Raw genomic sequence first — 18928 nt, 5'->3', positions numbered from 1 at the left:
GAGATTAAACCTTTGTCCATTGATTCGTTTGCAAATATATTCTCCCATTCTGAGGGTTGTCTTTTCGTCTTGTTTATGGTTTCCTTTGCTGTGCAAAAGCTTTTACGTTTCATTAGGGCCCATTTGTTTATTTTTGTTTTTATTTCCATTACTCTAGGAGGTGGATCAAAAAAGGTCTTGCTGTGATTTATGTCAAAGAGTGTTCTTCCTATGTTTTCCTCTAAGAGTTTTATAGTGTCTGGTCTTACCTTTAGGTCTCTAATCCATTTTGAGTTTATTTTTGTGTATGGTGTTAGGGAGTATTCTAATTTCATTCTTTTACATGTAGCTGTCCAGTTTTCCCAGCACCACTTATTGAAGAGACTGTCTTTTCTCCATTGTATATCCTTGCCTCCTTTGTCATAGATTAGTTGACCATAGGTGCGTGGGTTTATCTCTGGGCTCTGTTATCTTGTTCCACTGATCTATGTTTCTGTTTTTCTGCCAGTACCATATTGTCTTGACTACCATATTGTCTTGTAGCTTTGTAGTATAGTCTGAAGTCAGGCAGTCTGATTCCTCCAGCTCCATTTTTTCCCCTCAAGACGGCTTTGGCTATTCAGGGTCTTTTGTGTCTCCATACAAATTTTAAGAGTTTTTGTTCTAGTTCTGTAAAAAATGCCATTGGTAATTTGATAGGGATTGCATTGAATCTGTAGATTGCTTTGGGTAGTATAGTCATTTTCACAATAATGATTCTTCCAATCCAAGAACATGGTATATCTCTCCATCTGTTGGTATCATCTTTAATTTCTTTCATCAGTGTCTTATAGTTTTCTGCATACAGGTCTTTTGTCTCCCTAGGTAGGTTTATTCCTAGGTATTTTATTCTTTTTATCGCAGTGGTAAATGGGAGTGTTTCCTTAATTTCTCTTTCAGATTTTTCATCATTAGTGTATAGGAATGCAAGAGATTTCTGTGCATTAATTTTGTATCCTGCAACTTTACCAAATTCATTGATTAGCTCTAGTAGTTTTCTGGTGGCAATTTTAGGATTCTCTATGTATAGTATCATGTCATCTGCAAACAGTTACAGTTGTACTTCTGCTTTTCCAATTTGTATTCCTTTTATTTCTTTTTCTTCTCTGATTGCCGTGGCTAAGACTTTGAAAAGTATGTTGAATAATAGTGGTGAGAGTGGACAGCCTTGTCTTATTCCTGATCTTAGAGGAAATGCTTTCAGTTTTTCACCATTGAGAATGATGTTTGCTGTGGGTTTGTCATATATGGCCTTTATTATGTTGAGGTAGATTCCCTCTATGCCCACTTCCTGGAGAGTTTTTATCATAAATGGGTGTTGAATTTTGTCAAAAGCTTTTTTTCTGCATCTATTGAGATGATCATATGGTTTTTCTTCTTCAATTTTTTAATATGATGTATCACAATGATTGATTTGCATATATTGAAGAATCCTTGCATCCCTGGGATAAATCCCACTTGATCATGGTATATGATCCTTTTAATATGTTGTTGGATTCTGTTTGCTAGTATGTTGTTGAGGATTTTTGCATCTATATTCATCAGTGATATTGGTCTGTAATTTTCTTTTTTTGTAGTATCTTTGTCTGGTTTTGGTATCAGGGTGATGGTGGCCTCATTGAATGAGTTTGGGAGTGTTCCTTCCTCTGCAATTTTTTGGAAGAGTTTGAGAAGGATGGGTGTTAGCTCTTCTCTAAATGTTTGATAGAATTCACCTGTGAAGCCATCTGGTCCTGGACTTTTCTTCGTTGGAAGATTTTTAATCACAGTTTCAATTTCATTACTTGTGATTGGTCTGTTCATATTTTCTATTTCTTCCTGGTTCAGTCTTGGAAGGTTGTACCTTTCTAAGAATTTGTCCATTTTTTCCAGGTTGTCCATTTTACTGGCATAGAGTTGCTTGTAGTAGTCTCTTAGGATGCTTTGTATTTCTGCGGTGTCTGTTGTAACTTCTCCTTTTTCTTTCTAATTTTATTGATTTGAGTCCTCTCCCTCATTTTCTTGATGAGTCTGGCTAATGGTTTATCAATTTTGTTTATCTTCTCAGAGAACCAGCTTTTAGTTTTATTGATCTTTGCTTCTATTTCATTTATTTCTGCTCTGATCCTTATGATTTCTTTCCTTCTGCTAACTTTGGGTTTTGTTTGTTCTTCTTTCTCTAGCTCCTTTAGGTGTAAGGTTAGATTGTTTATTTGAGATTTTTCTTGTTTCTTGAGGTAGGCTTGCATAGCTATAAAATTCCCTCTTAGAACTGCTTTTGCTGCATCCCATAGGTTTTGGATCGTCATGTTTTCATTGTCATTTGTCTCTAGGTATTTTTTGATTTCCTCTTTGATTTCTGCAGTGATCCCTTGGTTATTTAGTAACGTATTGTTTAGCCTCCATGTGTTTGTGTTTTTTACGTTTTTTCCCTGTAACTGACTTCTAATCTCATAGCGTTGTGGTCAGAAAAGATGCTGGATATGATTTCAATTTTCTTAAATTTACTGAGGCTTGATTTGTGACCCAAGATGTGATCTATCCTGGAGAGTGTTCCGTGCACACTTGAGGAGAAAGTGTAATCTGCTGTTTTTGGATGGAATGTCCTATAAATATCAATTAAATCTATCTGGTCTATTGTGTCATTTAAAGCTTCTGTTTTCTTATTTATTTTCATTTTAGATGATCCGTCCATTGGTGTAAGTGAGCTGTTAAAGTCCCCCACTATTATTGTGTTACTGTCGATTTCCTCTTTTATAGCTGTTAGCAGTTGCCTTATGTATTGAGGTGCTCCTATGTTGTGTGCATATATATTTATAACTGTTATATCTTCTTCTTGGATTGATCCCTTGATCATTATGTAGTGTCCTTCCTTGTCTCTTGTAACATTCTTTATTTTAAAGTCTATTTTATCAGACATGAGTATTGCTACTCTAGGTTTCTTTTGATTTCCATTTGCATGGAATATCTTTTTCCATCCCCTCACTTTCAGTCTGTGTGTGTCCCTAGGTCTGAAGTGGGTCTCTTGTAGACAGCATATATATGGGTCTTGTTTTTGTATCCATTCAGCAAGCCTGTGTCTTTTGGTTGGAGCATTTAATCCATTCACATTTAAGGTAATTATTGATATGTATGTTCCTATGACCATTTTCTTAATTGTTTTGGGTTTGTTTTTGTAGGTCCTTTTCTTCTCTTGTGTTTCCCACTTAGAGAAGTTCCTTTAGCATTTGTTGTAGAGCTGGTTTGGTGGTGCTGAATTCTCTTAGCTTTTGCTTGTCTGTAAAGCTTTTGATTTCTCCATCGAATCTGAATGAGATCCTTTCCAGGTAGAGTAATCTTGGTTGTAGGTTCTTCCCTTTCATCACTTTAAGTATATCATGCCACTCCCTTCTGGCTTGTAGAGTTTCTGCTGGGAAATCAGCTGTTAACATTATGGGAGTTCCCTTGTATGTTATTAGTCGTTTTTCCCTTGCTGCTTTCAATAATTGTTCTTTGTCTTTAATTTTTGCCAATTTGATTACTATGTGTCTCAGCATGTTTCTCCTTGGGTTTATCCTGTATGGGACTCGCTGCGCTTCCTGCACTTGGGTGGCTATTTCCTTTCCCATGTTAGGGAAGTTTTCGACTATAATCTCTTCAAATATTTTCTCAGGTCCTTTCTCTCTCTCTTCTCCTTCTGGGACCCCTATAATGCGAATGTTGTTGCGTTTAATGTTGTCCCAGAGGTCTCTTAGGCTGTCTTCATTTCTTTTCATTCTTTTTTCTTTATTCTGTTCCACAGCAGTGAATTGCACCATTTTGTCTTCCAGGTCACTTATCCGTTCTTCTGCCTCAGTTATTCTGCTACTGATTCCTTCTAGTGTAGTTTTCATCTCAGTTATTGTATTGTTCATCTCTGTTTGTTTGTTCTTTAATTCTTCTAGGTCTTTGTTAAACATTTCTTGCATCTTCTCTATCTTTGCCTCCATTCTTTTCTGAGGTCCTGGATCATCTTCACTATCATTATTCTGAATTCTTTTTCTGGAAGGTTGCCTATCTCCACTTCATTTAGTTGTTTTTCTGGTGTTTTATCTTGTTCCTTCATCTGGTACATAGCCCTCGGCCTTTTCATCTTGTCTTTCTGTGAATGTGGTTTTTGAACCACAGGCTGCAGGACTGTAGTTCTTCTTGCTTCTGCTGTCTGCCTTCTGGTGGATGAGGCTATCTAAGAGGCTTGTGTAAGTTTCCTGATGGGAGGGACTGGTGGTGGGTAGAGCTGACTGCTGCTCTGGTGGGCAGAGCTCAGTAGAACTTTAATCCACTTGACTGCTGATGGGTGGGGCTGGGTTCCCTCCCTGTTGGTTGTTTGGCCTGAGGCAACCCAACACTGGAGCCTACCTGGGCTCTTTGGTGGGGCTAATGACAGACTCTGGGAGGGCTCCCCTGGGGTCACTGCTCCTTCCCCTGGGTCCCGATGCGCACACTACTTTGTGTGTGCCCTCCAGGAGTGGAGTCTCTCTTTCCCCCAGTCCTGTCGAAGTCCTGCAATCAAATCTCACTAGGCTTCAAAGTCTGATTCTCTAGGAATTCCTCCTCCCGTTGCCGGACCCCCAGGTTCGGAAGCCTGATGTGGGGCTCAGAACCTTCACTCCAGTGGGTGGACTTCTGTGGTGTAATTGTTCTCCAGTGTGTGAGTCACCCACCCAGCAGTTATGGGATTTGATTTTACTGGGATTGCGCCCCTCCTACGTCTCATTGTGGCTTCTCCTTTGTCTTTGGATGTGAGGTATCTTTTTTGGTGAGTTCCAGTGTCTTCCTGTCGATGATTGTCCAGCAGCTAGTTGTGATTCTGGTGTTCTCACAAGAGAGAGTGAGAGCACATCCTTCTACTCCACCATCTTGGTTCCTCCACCTCTATTGTTATTCTTTAGGGCAAAGTTAAATCATAAATGTTTTACTCCCTCAAAAAGGCACCTGTGAATATTGGCATAGTCTCATACCATGTCCCCACCAGTTACCAAGGGGAAAATGGTGCCTTCACAATGGAGTAAGGTGGGAGACAACGATATAACCAGGTGATTAAAGTTAAATCAGCAGTGGTGCAATGACTGACATCGCATTCTCCCGACACAGTGCACTGAAAGAGACCAGTGCAGTTTTTATGTGATTCCTGCCAAGAAAGCACGGCCTGAGTCTGGACATGAGAAAACATTGGATGGACCCAGGCCGAAGAACCTGATCCAGAATGAGAGGCCTGTACCATTTAAAACCGTCAGGGTGTACATGAGTAGGAAAGACTGGGGGATGGCTCCAGATTGAAGGAGACCAAAGAGACATGATTACTAAGTGCAACATGTTAGCCTGGGTTGGTCCTGGACCAGAGAGGAAACAGAGACTCTGCGGGACAGTTGACAACAATGAGAGTTCTCTGTACAACTGGTTCTGCAAATTTCCACTAAATTTGAAATTATTTCAAAATGAATTATTATTATATATTTCTTCATGCCTTGACGAGGCAATGGGTTCCAAACTGGAAACACAATTGTTCCATTTTAGCTGAAACTATACACCTGCCGCAAGGGAGTGGCCACCAGCCTGAATGTACCTTCTGGTGACTCCAGGTAACATGAGATCATCAGGCAAATAGCAAACTATGAGTCAGAGCACTTCCACTTCTGCTCATGAAGGATTAACAGCTACAGAAATTGCCATCCTAAACAACTAAAAACCAAACAAAATGAGTAAAATGTCTTATACACATATTGGACCCAGGATACAGGACTCAGGAAAAACCACAGGTGAGGCTCTACAGCTGTCCCAGCTGACTGCCTGGAGGGAGTTTCCAAGCCACAGCACAGGGAGGGGGACCCAAACCAAGACCAGCAAACCTGCTGAGTTGGGGAACAGATCAGAGTTCAAGGAGGCAGAGGCAGCTAGAATCGGCAGTATAGAATGCCGAAGATGGCAGAGATGCTCCGTGGGAGCTCCGGAGACCCACAGCAGACACGACTAGAAAGCAGATCAGTGGTTGCCCATGACTGAGGGTGTGCAAAGGGAACTGGCTGTAAAGCAACGCCAGGAAACTTTTCGGGTGACAGAAATTTTTATACCTTGATTGTGGTGATGGTGGTTACACAACTGAAAACACTTGTCAAAACCCATTGAATTGTACACTTAAAGTTGGTGATATTGTATGTAAAATATATCACAATAGAACTGTCGATAAATCAAGCAGCAAAATCACTTGTGGCCTTGAGATGTCTAGAAGCCATGTCCGTGTTGGCCCTGATAATCTCTGGCCTCACCTTCACTGGACTACATTTTTTTGCTGTTTCAGTGTTCAGCAATTTCCCTTTCTTGATCTTGAAAGCACCTAAAAAGCGCCATTGAGAACTATAGATGGAGCCTGAAGAGTTTCTCAAATGCAATTCTTGTCACCTTAAACTTTGGGACTCTCTTCCACATTCAAAAAATCGTCCACCCGTGGCTGAAGTTCCTCTGCTGCCATAGAATGATGCAAGGTGGCTTTTTAGTCACATGAAACACCCTGTCACCATCCCAAAATCAAATGGCTTCTTTGAGGTTAAGTCTATCAAAGCAGCAAACAGACATTACCTTTGTCCTATTGGCTTCTGTTTGGCACCGGTACAAGAGGAATAAAAATGCCTTGTGAACAGGTTCCTGAACTACTGCCAAAAGTTTTCTTTTGACCTGTTGCTGTGATAAATTGCACCAATGCACTTCCTCATCTGAGTCGTCTTTACGTTCTTGAAATAAAACTGACTTGACTATAAGGTATTATTCTTCTAACATATCACTGGATTGATCACTATTTCATTTGGGATTTCGGCCTCTATGTTCTTAAATGTGTAACCAGTGTATCAAACAGTTTGAAGTCAGCAGGGCATAAACATAAAATGGTTTTATTTCTTTGTCCATTCGCTTACCTTCAAACAAGTTCTGTCAAATCTCTCCTTCCTGCCCCACACTGGCATTTGAATAGATCACATGGCTTTCTGGTCACTTTTAGTTTTTAAAAAATCCAGGCCAACCTATTACAGGTTTAAAACTTCTGTTACAGTGTAGGCAGCCTCACGTCCAAGTCTAAGCCTGTCAAGAATGTTTCCTTATCTAAGGCTGCCGAGAAAAGTTTAGGGCTCAGAACCCCGCAGAAGAGCTTCAGAAGTGTGCAGGCACCTACAAATACTATTTGATCCTCTTCATTGCCAGTGTGAGTTATAGCAGGCTGAGGACATTCAGAACACCTGGAAATAGCAGATGTCCTTTGGCAAGATCAAAGTGGTGACCACGGTGGCCTTGGGCAGAAGCCTATCTGTAAAGTACAAAGACAATCCCCACCAGGCTGGCAAGGAGTTTCTGGGAGAAGTTACGGGTCTCTGATCCACCAACCACCTAAGGAGGAAGCGAATGACATGCCCTGAAATTAGCCACGTTCACCACGAGCCTGGATGTGGGGGTCTCTGGAGATACTCCCCTACTCAATGGATCCACACTTGGCCTGCTCACTACCCTCAAGAGGAATGTGGAAGAAATGAAGTGCTGATGCAGGTTACAACATGGACAATCCTTGGAAACCTAATACTAAGTGAAAGAAACCAGTCACAAAAGACTACATACTATATGATTCCACTCATCTGAAATTCCAAACTAGGGAAATCTATAACAACAGAGTAGATTAGCGGTTTCTTAGGGTTGGGGGCTGGGGGTTGGGGAGATAGAGGGATGATAGCTGAAGGGTACAGGGTTTCTTTATTTTGAGATGATGAAAATGTTCTAATATTGACTATGGTGATGGTTACACATATCTGTGAATTTACTAAAAACCACTGAATGATACACACTTTTAACAGGTGAATTGTATGGGAGGCAAATTATCTTTCAAAAAAGTTATTGAGAAAGAGAGAGAGAGAGACTCTCCCAGCTACAGCGTACAGAAAAAGCAATTTGTTAAGGCACAATAGGTCCCTGTCTATAGGTGTGAGATGTCTGAATTCATAGTGGCCATCTGATCCACGCAGCGGTGAAGCTGGGAAGGTTCGAATCAATGATGATGAGGCATGAAGCACGTCCAAGTCCTCAGAAGTATGGGAGGAAGGGGATCATGACTACTGGGGTACTCAGGCCTAAGAGCATCCCCTGCCCCCCAGGTCACGGGGCTCTTCTTCCTGCCCTCCCCTCCCTGGGAATCACTTACTTGATGCTGGTCTGGGGACAAGGAAGGGAAACAGAGAAGGACTAATTCTATGAAAAATAATAATTTTTGTCTGCAGATAACTCCCTGTGGTAGCAAAAGGGCCATTTCTTAGAAAAGAACTCTGAAGTCATGCTTTCTTCTGGATTTCCAATATCAGAGCTTCTTCCCAGCCCTGGTTGTGCTGTAGGTGCCCGTGCACCAGCAGCTTCCCTGCACTGGGAGTGAGCAGCAGAAACTTCAGAGCTAGGATGTCTCTCCTTTCTTTGCCTCTGGTTGGAATGAAGACTTGCTGAGGGACATGAGCTCCCTGGTGATCCTAACCCTTGCCCCATTCCCCACTCCCACTGGGAAGAGGCCTGGGTCCTGCTGTGCCTTAGCCCTATGAATGTCAACTAGAAGAGAAAAGAGTTCAGCAAGGATAAGGCCCCTGATGGAGCTTAGGGGGTGTAGGATAGGTGAGTGATGTTTTCAGTAGCCAACAGTGATCTAAGAGGTTTTAGTCTTCTCCTTGGGGGTGACTCAAATGGAGGGTTTTGCCAAAATTGTTCCATTCATAGAGTAGAGAGGGGTTGAGAAAAAAGCTCCTTTGGTGCATGTCCCCCCTTTTCTATCACATTCAACAAAGGGAGAGCCATTGTGGACCCCGCTGTTGAGAGGCCAGGCTAATTCCCTAATTCCAATGAAGGAGGCTGCAAGCAGCAATACCCCAATAGCAATGAGCACACCTAGTGCCCAGATCTTGACTTCTAAATACCAGTATACACTGAAAGGAACAAGGACTCCTTGGAGAAATGGCTGACTCCAGGGTTTAGAAAGGGAAAGTACAAATGAACCTGGAACATCTTGTCTTGCTAGAAAGTAAGGAAGTACTCAAAGGACGATGGAGGCACAGGAACCAGCTTAAAGGCACTACCAAACACCAAATCTACTGGCCAACCTCTAATCTACCTTCTGTCTCTATGAATTTGCTTATTCTAGGTACCACGTGTAAATGGAATCATACAGTATTTGTTCTTCTATGTCTGGCTTCTTTCAATTAGCATAATGTATTCAAGCTTCATCCATGTTGTAGCATGTATCAGAACTTCATTCCTTTTTAGGGAGGAATAATATTCCTTTGTATCTACATGCCACGTTTTGTTTATTCATTCATCTGTTGATGGACACTTGGGTTGTTCCCACCTTTTGACTATTGTGAAAAATGCAGCTATGAACATTGGTATACAAGTATCCATTTGAGTTCATGCTTTCAACTCTTTAGGTACAAACCTAGAGTGGAATTGCTGAATCCCATTTGCTTTTTAATTCCTGCTTCACTAAGTTCCTCTTATAGATAGCATATAGTCTAAGAATTTTTGTCTTAAAGAAATGCAACCCATTTACATTAATTGTTATAACATATATTTAGTATTATATCTATCACCTGAAGATAATTAAAAGCTTTTTTTCTGATAAGAACTTTTAAGATCTACTCTCCTGTCAAAAGGCACAATCTTCCAGTTATAAAATAAATAAGTCATAGGATGTAATGTACAGCATGGTGACTATAGTTAATAATATTGGATTGCATGTTTGAAAGTTACTAAGAGAGTCATCTTGAAAGACCTAAAGATTATTTTAATGCTTGCTCTTTCTAGTGTTTGCTGTTTGGTGTGGGACCATGTATTCTTTGGTTTTTATCTGAGAGAGAGAGAGAAAGAGTATACACACATACGTATTACATTATATCTCATGTATTATACATTATAGTGTATCTTATATTGTGTATATGTATATATGAGATACATATTCTGTCTATAATTCAACAGATAGTTTTAATTTTTTTAGAAGTATTCTTTAATCCACATTTTTTTCTAAATATCAGACAAGAGTAAATCAGTACTTCCTGAGTCCTCTTGCCTCTTTTTGAGAATATTTTTAACTTTCATTATTTTGTACCACTTTTACAACTTCTTATATTTTTCTCTGTTTAACAGGCACTTGCTCCCTGTCCTCTTGCACCAGGGCTTCCCCACTTTCAGTTCTTAAATTTGCTTCATCTCTTGACAATATTTAATGCTCTTTCAAGTTCCTCATTCGAAAGGGTACAAGGTGGTATGTCCTTTAAACTCTTGCATACTTGAGAGTATGAAAACTTTAAACTCTTGCATATTTGAGCGTATCTTTCTTGAGACTTCAAATATTAAATGTACCTGGGTGGGGCATCAAATAATTGGATTGCAATTTTTTTCTTTATTCTTCTGAAAACTGAGGGCAGCAAGAGTCTGAAGCCAGTTTCTCTTCCTTTGTAGGTTCCTCTTTATTCTGCGCATATACTCGTAGGATTTTTAAGATCCTACTACTTAAACATTTTTGTGAGGTGTCTAGATATAGTTCCATCTTCAGCGATGTTTGTGTGGCACACGTTGATCTCTTCCGAGCTGCACACTCAGGATTCGTGTGGTGTTCTCTTGTCTATTGCAGCGGTCCCCAACCTTTTTGGCACCAGGGACCGGTTTCGGGGAAAAGAAGTTTTCCATGGACGGGGGTTGGGGGGGGGATGGTTCAGGCGGTAATGCGAGCAATGGGGAGCAGGAGATAAGCTTCAATTGCTCGCCTCCGCTCACCTCCTGCTGTGCGGCCGGTTCCTAACAGGTCTCAGACCAGTACTGGTCCGCGGCCCAGGGGTTGGGGAGCCCTGGTTTATTGGATGATTGCTTCTCTCCAGTCTCACCCGCAGAAGCATGGAGTGTCTGCTTGGCACTGCTTTAGTCTCTGGTCTCCATACCTATCTTGCCATTTTAATTTCTTTGTCTTTTCCCCTGCATTTTTGATGAGAGTTTTCAACCTTGACCTCTACAGCACTGATTTAATATTTCACAGCACCAATTCTGTTCTTTAATCTCACCAAGGGATTAGTGGGGAGTTTTAATTCTGTGATTACATTTTTAGTTTCTATCACAGTGTTTCCTTTTCTCATTAATTCTTTTTTCATTTAACTTTTTAAAAAATCTCATTCTGTGGCTTGTCTGTCCCTCTATTCCTATGGCTTTCTGCCTTTATTTCATAGGGGCCATATCTTTTGACATATGCAACAGAATGTTGAATAGGTTTTTCCTTATTGATCCAGAGTTGTTGTTAAGACCCAAAATGAGGATAAGGAGCTGGGTGCTCAAGTTCAGGGGATGCAGCCCATGTAGACCCCATGACTTGATCCTGTGCATTCGTCTTGGTGGGGGCTACAGGGCATTCATGGGGCTCCTGAACAGACAGCCAGGGCTGCATTTCTTTTTTTTTTTTTAAATAAATTTATTTATTTATTTATTTTTGGCTGTGTTGGGTCTTTGTTGCTGTGCGCAGGCTTTCTCTAGTTGTGGCAAGCGGGGGCTACTCTTCGTTGTGGTGCGCAGGTTTCTCATTGTCTTGGCTTCTCTTGTTGCAGAGCACGGGCTCTAGGCGCGCAGGCTTCAGTAGTTGCGGGTTCAGTAGTTGCAGCGCATGGACTCTAGGGTGTGCAGGCTCAGCAGTTGTGGCTAGCGGGCTCTAGAGCGCAGGCTCAGTAGTTGTGGCGCACGGGCTTAGTTGCTCCGCGGCATGTGGGATCTTCCCTGGCCAGGGCTCGAACCCGTTTCCCCTGCATTGGCAGGCAGATTCCTAACCACTACACCACCAGGGAAGCCCCAGGCCTGCATTTCTGAGAATGCTCCCACAGAGGGATGACAAAGACCCTCCTGCCAGCTTCCCTCCTTCCCGTGAAGCTGGCAAAGCAGACCTTCCAGAGCCCAGGAGGCTTCTTTTACAGGAAAAAGCTCTAGGGCTTCACCTAGTCAACATCAACCCTGGAGGGAAGCTCAGCGTTTTCCCCAGCTTCAAACTCCTTCAGTTTTCTCCCCAGCACTTCCTCCTTGCCTCAGCCTGGGAACAAAGACATTTGAACAAATCCACAGGAGCATGCTAATTAGCAAACAACTCAGGCTCTCACTGCCCTGAGGGGGGTCATAGGCCTATTGGGCACTGCTTGGGCCCAACACCTTGGCAATAGCACCCGAGCCTATATTTTAATGTATTCAAATATGTCCCCTCAAGGAGTTTGCAGGCCCTCAGGGATACAGGGAGTCTGAGCTGAAACAATTTCTCCTAATTGCTGAAGCAGACACCCAAATAGAATTCTGTATATGAGGCTCCCATATGGAAATGGGCTCACTCTGGCTACAGGGTCGGCAAAGACCCCATGTAAATCAGGGTCTGCCAAAGTGGGTTTCTCACAGCACTATTTCCACGGAATGTCAATAGGTATTTTTGAAAATAGGGTTCCAGTGAAAATAAATTTGAGATATGCATAGTAAACAAAGGGTCAGTTTCCTTTCTGCAGGACTTCTTGGCATCTTGCATACTAATGGCCTATTACAGTATTCAGTCAGTCATTCTGCATACACTGAGTGTCTACTGTGCGCCAAGCATTATGGAAACAAACGAGATTCCACATGGTCCATGCTTGCAAGCAGCTCACAGCCGAGCATTCCAACAGCTTTAGTACTCAAATCCTGGTCTGGGCCAGTAGCAGCAACACCAACTGAAAACTTGTTAGAAATGCAGATTCTTCAGCCCCACCTCCAGACCTACTGAATCAGAATCTGCATTTTAACAAGTTCCCCAGGTGATTCATGTACATTAAAGTATGAGAAGCCTGGACTAACACATTGCTAGGGGAGAAAAATAAGGTAAGGAAAAGGGTTACTCTGGGAATCTGAAGACCTTTTGCTGTGGAGCCCAAGTAAAACAGTAAGTAGCAGAGTTGGGGAGTGACTCATTGCCTCACTCCAGCATGGACACAGAGAGGCTCTGGTCAGGAGGACTGAGAAGAACACAGTTCCATTTTGGCATCAGTATTTGTTGAGGTAAGGTTCAGCTTTGAGGAAAAGAAAAACCCTAAAAATAGCGTCTTAAACAACATAAAAGTTTATTCTTCTCTAACTTTTGAGAAGTCCAGCAATAAGAAATACTGAGCTGGTATGGCATACCACAGGATCAAGAACCCATGTTCTGGGCTTCCCTGCTGGCGCAGTGGTTAAGAATCCGCCTGTCAACGCAGGGGACACAGGTTCGAGCCCTGGTCCGGGAAGATCCCACATATCGCGGAGCAACTAAGCCCATGTGCCACAACTACTGAGCCTGTGCTCTAGAGCCCGCGAGCCACAACTACTGAGCCCACGTGCTGCAACTACTGAAGCCCGCGCACCTAGAGCCGGACTCCGCAACAAGAGAAGCCACCACAGTGAGAAGCCTGCACACCGCAATGAAGAGTAGCCCCCACTCCCCGCAACCAGAGAAAGCCGCGCACAGCAACAAAGAAACAAAGCAGCCAGAAGTAAAGAAAGAAAGAAAGAAAGAAAGAAAGAAAGAACCCATGTTCCTTCTATCTTGCTACTCTACCTTGCATTCCCAAAGTTGACTCATGGTTCTATGTGACTGCCGGACCTCCATCCATTACAGCTGCATTCCAGCAAGCAAGAAGTAATAAAGAAGGACATCTCTTCCTACTTTTAAAGATACTTCCTTAAGGTTTATATACCATCTCTATTTATATCCCATTGTGTGAACACATGTGGGACATGCTCAGGGAACAACCTGGAGAGAATTTAAGAGGTGGTTGAAGAACTAGCAGAATTTAAGTTATTATTGTTAATGTAACTTTCTTTGCACCCACAGTGAGTTAGGACCAGGGAATTAAGGAGACTCTGTTTCCATAGGTTCATTCTCCAGAGAGAATGAGACAGTTGGACACAGTTCTCCAACTCTGGTGCTTTGGGAGTTGAATAGGGTCATCTACTCAATGGTTTCCACATAATGATAATAACATTAAGTTCATGGGGAGAATGTGCTGAATTAAAATTTTTTATTTGATACATTTTTCTTAAAACTAGTGCTTGGAACTACTTGTCTACTTTTGAGCAAAGATTTTTTTTAACAAAAATTAGTGAACAAATGACAAATGGAGAAATGAATATTAATGGGAAACAGAATAAAACTGCAAGTTCAACAACTTTTCCATGAGCGTATGGTTTTTACTATATTTTGCACACACAGAACAGAGCCCTGTTTCCTACAGGTAAACTGTTTCTGGTTCTCTTTTGCACGATGAACTTAAATGTGTTGAGATTTCCCAGGGAACTACAAAGTGTACAGCGATGTACAGACACTCCATCCTTGAATGGAGGTGAGGTCCACTGCTCTAGGCCAAGGCCAAGGCAGGCCCTGAAACCTGAGAGGCTGAATCGAAGGACCCCACCGTCCTCTGTGGCCCAAACCAGAAACCTGGGAGCATGTCAGAGTTGCCCTCACCCTCACCCACACACCCCAGCACTCACAAGTCCTGCTCAGGCACCCCAAATTCCTCCCTCTGCTCCTCCTGCACACTGAGAGACAGGAGAGCTTACGGCAAAGGGTCTGGACTATGGAGCTCAACTGCCTGGTGCAAATCTTGGCTTGATTTAGTAGCTCTGTGGCCAAGGGCAAGTCTCCTAACTGCTCTGGGCCTCAGTTTTCACATCAGTGAAGTGGGAATAATAATAGCACTTAGCACTGAGGGCTATGGAGGGTAAAGGAGTCCATGGACCTGAAGCAACTGAAACGATGCCTGGCTCACAGGAGCCATGTGAGCATCAGCAATTCTCACTATCACTATGGCCACTACCTTAAACGAGGCCTCACAGAGGCCAGTAACCATCTCCTCAAGGCCAAGGTCAAAACCACTAAACAGCAAGGGCCCAAAGCCCTGAACCCTTCACTAACTCATTCAGAAAACTCCAGGGGCTTCTTGTGAACCACAGAATTAAGTAGAAACTTTTAATCATCCCATTCAATGCCCTTTATGATATGGAGCTCGACAGATATCTAAGGAGGGAAGAAGAGAATAGAACAAAAAAATGCAGGAAAGGAAGAAAACGATGAACTAGAGAATTCCATCATCAGCTCTGCTTATTGGCTACTATCCTAAATAAGTAGTCAAGTTGGCAAACACATGTTGACATGTGTTTGTTCCACATCAATCGTTAGATTAAGTTGGTCATCTCAGGAGAATCTATTCCCTGTGCATTTCAAAACCTAGACTGTAAATGGGTTAATGTCAAAAGTGACTTACCACTCTGAGATAGGCAAGTCTGTACCAGCTTGAAGCTTACTCCTTGAAGCTGTGTGTGTGTGTGTGTGTGTGTGGTGTGTGTATATGTGCGTGCATGAAGGTATGTGAAAATAAACAAAGAAACACCAGGTCCTGGTGTGCCTGCAACAGAGTCAAGCTAAACGAAAGGCTTTGTCCTCAATACACACATACATACTCATGTTCACATTCATTCATTCATGCACACACGTTCTCACACACATGAAGTAGCCTATGTCCACACACAGGACCAAAGTCACAGGCACAAAAGCTCACCTACCCACACATACATATGCACATGCACTCACATGCACCTCCAGGCCTGAGCAGGGGCCACCTCCTGGATCCCACATCTGTCCCCCTCTCCTGACAGTGATGGTGCCATGTCAGTAGCACTCGGAGGTCGATTTCCAGGTATAGTAGTGCCACATGTTTCTATCCTGGCCAGTATGTGGCTATCTCCAGATCTTTCCGTCCAGATTCCTGGAATTATGCTGAGCCTTCCCTCCCACCTGTGGCAACCCATTCCCAGAACAGCCTCAGGACAAATGAATCACCACAGTGTTTGTCATCTTGCCACTGGGTAGCTTCCATCTCTACCTTACCTCACAGGATGTGAGTTGCAGGACCTCCTTTTTTAGTTGAAAGGTGTCTTAGAGATCATCCCTTCTGACCTCCTCAATGTGTAGAAGGGAGACTGAGGCTCAGAAAGGGATAGGATTTGCCCAAGGTCACCCAGCAAGTCAAAGGCAGAGCTGAACTTGAACCCTAACTCTAGGGCCAGGGCTCCTTCTACCTCATGACCCCCAAAAGAAGCCCCTCCCTTCTACTGGAGTCCTGATCCTACTAGTGGGCCTTCCTGGAAAAGTTAGGGGGGAAGAGCACAAGATAACAGCTACGAGTGGCCAAGAGTGCCCAGTGACACGCTGACCACAGTCAGGAGGGGCCAGGGGTGCTGCTGTCCAGCCTGTGAGATGCCTCCACACACTGCCCTCATTTCCCCATGCAGGCCCCTCAAATGACTTACTATTCCTAGGTCCCTGGAGCTCAGGGTGATGGAGCCAGGGGAGGCAGTGGGCAGAGAGGCAGGCAGGGAGGTGTCCAGAGCTCCAGCACCTCCTTTTTCTAGAAAATAAAATATAACTCAGTCATTCCATAAATCATCTTTTTTGCTCCCCATGCCTGCTCTGCCCCCACCAGGTCCACCCATTCTCCCTGCCTGGTGTCCAGATCCATGACAAACACAGGGGTACCAAGAGGAATCAGAGCTGGGGCTACCACCTCCCCCCAAAACCCACCACTGCAACCCAGCGTGGGAGGAGCAGAAAGAGCTCGGTGGAGGGGTGCTTTCCGGAGGAGGGGATACCCCAGCAAGGCTGGCAGGGGTTAGCCCCGTGGAGGGGTGGGGGGGAGGGGCATTCCAGGAGGAGGGCAGGCAGGTACAAAGGCCAGGAGGGGAGAGCACTCTGACGGATCATTTAGCATGAGTGGGGCAGAAATGCAAGGAGGAGAGGAGTCAGAAGAAAAACACACAGACACCATGGAGGCAGGAGGAGGGCAGTGCTGCGGGAGGGTAGCCTGGGTCCCAGGCACACTCTGGTGGTTCTCAGAGCTGAATCTGATCCCAAGTCAGCCTCATCACAAGCCTGCCAGAAACAGCGTACTAAAGAAGAACAAGGTCAGTCCTCCCCTACTACCAAAGGGGAAACTGAGGCCCAGAGAGAGGTAGACACTTGCCTGAGGTCACATTGCTGGCAGAAGCAGTGTGAACAACAGAACCTCAGCCCCTAACTAATGATCTGATTATCAGGTCAAATCATTCCTCGCTGCTTCCAAGTTCTGCCCATCCCAAGCTGGGGTATCAAGACGATCCTAGTGACAGTGGTAAGAGCACAAGGTTGTGGATGGTGGTAGCTGTTCCTTACAGGAAACAGCCCACTGAGAGCAGAGATGGGAGCCCCAGAGAGACCCATGGCTAAGCAGGTGTTGGTTCCCATGAGGCCGGATGTTCCAGGCAGTACACAGCTTGAAAGTCCAGCTCTGAGGCTGGGTGAGGCCCTGAGCCTGCGGAAGGCTCTGGAGACAGAGGAAGCATCTTCATGTCCTGTCTGTTGCTGTGTATACTTGGTCAGGAGAGTTATCTCAGGAGAGAAGAAGCAATTATCTTTAGGATATTCTGTCCTATACATTATTCAGTTGAAAAAAGAATGTCACCTTTGCTGTAAAAATCGATTGTAATAAGGGAAATACTTCTACACTCAACAAAATTCTCAGCCTCAGGATACACAAGCATCAATTAATAATGCCGTCATTCCATCTTTTGTCACCCCCCCCCAACCCCAATTCAACAGGAGGACACAGGGTCAAAGAATCCCATTGTGGGAGGGACAGGAAATACCCCTCGGGGAGGGGGCCCTGTGCTCTGCTAACAGACCACTCCCTAACTTCCTGGGGCAGCACCGGCCGTGGCACAAAAGTAGGGAATGGAGCAGGTTATCCCAGAAGACAGGCAGAGGGGACCTGCCAAAGTCCCAGCAAAATCCCTTAGCTGTCCAGCTTAGCACAGGCATCAGCAAAGGGACCCAACACATAGCTCTGCCATCTGTAAAATAATGAGGGAGTTGGCTCTTCCAGCTATTATGTTCTGTGATTCTGGAGTCTAGACCCGGTTGGCAAACTATAGCCTGCAGACCAAATCAAGCCCATAACTGTTTCTGCATGGCCTGCGAGCTAGGAATTGTTTTTACATTTTTAAAGGGCTGTAAAAAAAAGAAAGCAAATTACAAGGAAGGCTATGTGACAGATACTGTATATGGCCTGAAAGACCTTAAATAAACTATCTAGCCCTTTACAGAAAGTTTGCTGATTTCTGCTTTCGATTATGTTGGATCTGTGCTCCTTCCCCATTAGAGTTCATAGAACTCTCTGGAACTCTGTGGGATAAGTAGGATTTCTCACAGCTGTGCAATCCATGTTTAATTCTCTCTCCTCCACTGTCCTGTGGCTCCAAGGCACTCCTAGACCCTAGCATGTAGCAGATCTTTAGTCTGAATGAATGAAGTCTATGCTTCTTGCATCCCTGTAGCCTATATGCACACTGCTCAGGCTGAAAAATTACTCCTGCATAATGGAGACTGTAACCATAGGCTTATTTTATCCAATTAACCACCACTGAGGGCTTTACAAGTATTCCATGCTAGGCTGGTGCTCAGGGCTGGCTCTGTCCACCAGGAGCTCACAGTCCAATAAGAAAAATCAGACAAGTAATGACAATACAAGCTAGACCATGCAGAAAGGTAGAGAAAGTGAAACGCACACACAGAAGAAGGAAGCAATTAAATCTGAGCAGAATTAACATGCCACTAGATAAATGGGCAAAACCAGGAAAAGACAATTCACAAAAGGGAATGTACTCTAATAAAACAAATATATGAGAAAATCTTCAGCCTCACCAGTAGCCAGAAAAATGCTAATAAAAATTACAGAGATATATTTTTATGATTATTAAAATAGTAAAAAAATCTATTTCAAGTCATAATGCCCAGTGTTCTCAATGGTACAATGAAAAGGCTCTCTCACACAATGGGAGCGAATTGAAT

At 43.5% G+C, this 18928-nt stretch overlaps 1 long non-coding RNA gene across 1 annotated transcript in view; it reads right to left on the bottom strand.

The window, feature by feature from the left end:
* Positions 1-11458: 11458 nt before the first annotated feature.
* Positions 11459-18928, bottom strand: part of LOC309634292 — an 83275-nt gene continuing 75805 nt past the window's right edge. The window contains exon 5 of the long non-coding RNA XR_014247931.1: positions 11459-16454. This is a non-coding gene — a long non-coding RNA (uncharacterized lncRNA). The remainder of the gene's footprint in view (positions 16455-18928) is intronic.

The sequence above is a fragment of the Balaenoptera borealis genome, assembly GCF_965194805.1.
Source record: "Balaenoptera borealis genome assembly, chromosome: 8".
Taxonomy (NCBI): Eukaryota; Metazoa; Chordata; class Mammalia; order Artiodactyla; family Balaenopteridae; genus Balaenoptera; species Balaenoptera borealis.
The sequence above is the reverse complement of the archived record's forward strand: the minus strand, read 5'-3'. Positions and strand labels throughout refer to the sequence as shown.